Genomic DNA, 987 nt, shown 5'->3' on the forward strand with positions numbered 1-987 from the left:
CGCTGCTGGGAAGCTGATAGGGAGGCTTGCGAAGCTTGAGAAGCTGCTGCTTGCTGCGAGCCCCGGAGCAGCCGCCGGATTAGGTCCATATTGTTATCCATTTTGGGCCAGAAGTGGGGTTTAGGGTTTAGGGTTTATGGTTAAGGGTTTGGAGGCGCGTCGGAGGGTCTCTGGGGCTTCAAAAATTCCCAAAAACGCGCCAGAGGGCCCCAAGGGGGGCCCCCCTGCTGCTGCTGGGGCCCTCGGAGGGTACAGCAGGACACGCTCAATGGGGGCCCCTGAGGAGGCATCTTTAAGGATTTAAATCCATAATTGTATGATTTGAAAGCTCTTCGAAGTTACATTATTTAGACACGTTTTTATACTATCTTTGGAGGAAAGAACAGCAAGCAGAGGCGAAGAGCAGCTAGCGGGGGCCCCGGCAGCAGCGGGGGGAGCCTGTGTCTGCTGCTGCTGGATTTTCGGTCTATTTGGGACTAAAAGTATTTTATTTGGTCAAATTGCCTTTTTTAATTAATTAGAAACCTCAAAACCCTCCAAGGTCCGCAGCGGAGGCGCCCAGGCCTGCTTGGGGCTGCATGCGCCTCCCCGGGGGCCCCGACGGCGCCGCTGCGGCCAGTGGAGCTGCTGTTTGGAGTGGAACTTGAATTGGCACTAAACTAAACTTTTGATTTGTGTTAATTTTATGTACTTGGCGGCTGCTGCTGCAGCAGCCGCGCAGGCCCCGCCGCAGCAGCCGGGGCCTCCCCACCCAGGCCGTCCGGGGGCCCCTCGGCCCAGGGAGGGGCGGCGTGTTTGGCCCGAACCCTAGACCCCAGCCCCCCCGCTAAACCCTAAACCCCAAACCCCAAACCCTAGAGGCTAGGCCCTAGGGCGGATTTCCGGGAGTGCGGCGCGTTAGCTGGGATGTACAGCGGGGGCCCCTCGGCAGCGGGAGCTGCGTTGGGCCCAGGCGGCGTTGCTGCAGCAGCAGCAGCAGCAGCAGCA

This window comes from Eimeria tenella, genomic scaffold (assembly GCF_000499545.2).
Source record: "Eimeria tenella Houghton genomic scaffold, Eth_scaff2949, whole genome shotgun sequence".
NCBI classification, from domain to species: Eukaryota; Apicomplexa; class Conoidasida; order Eucoccidiorida; family Eimeriidae; genus Eimeria; species Eimeria tenella.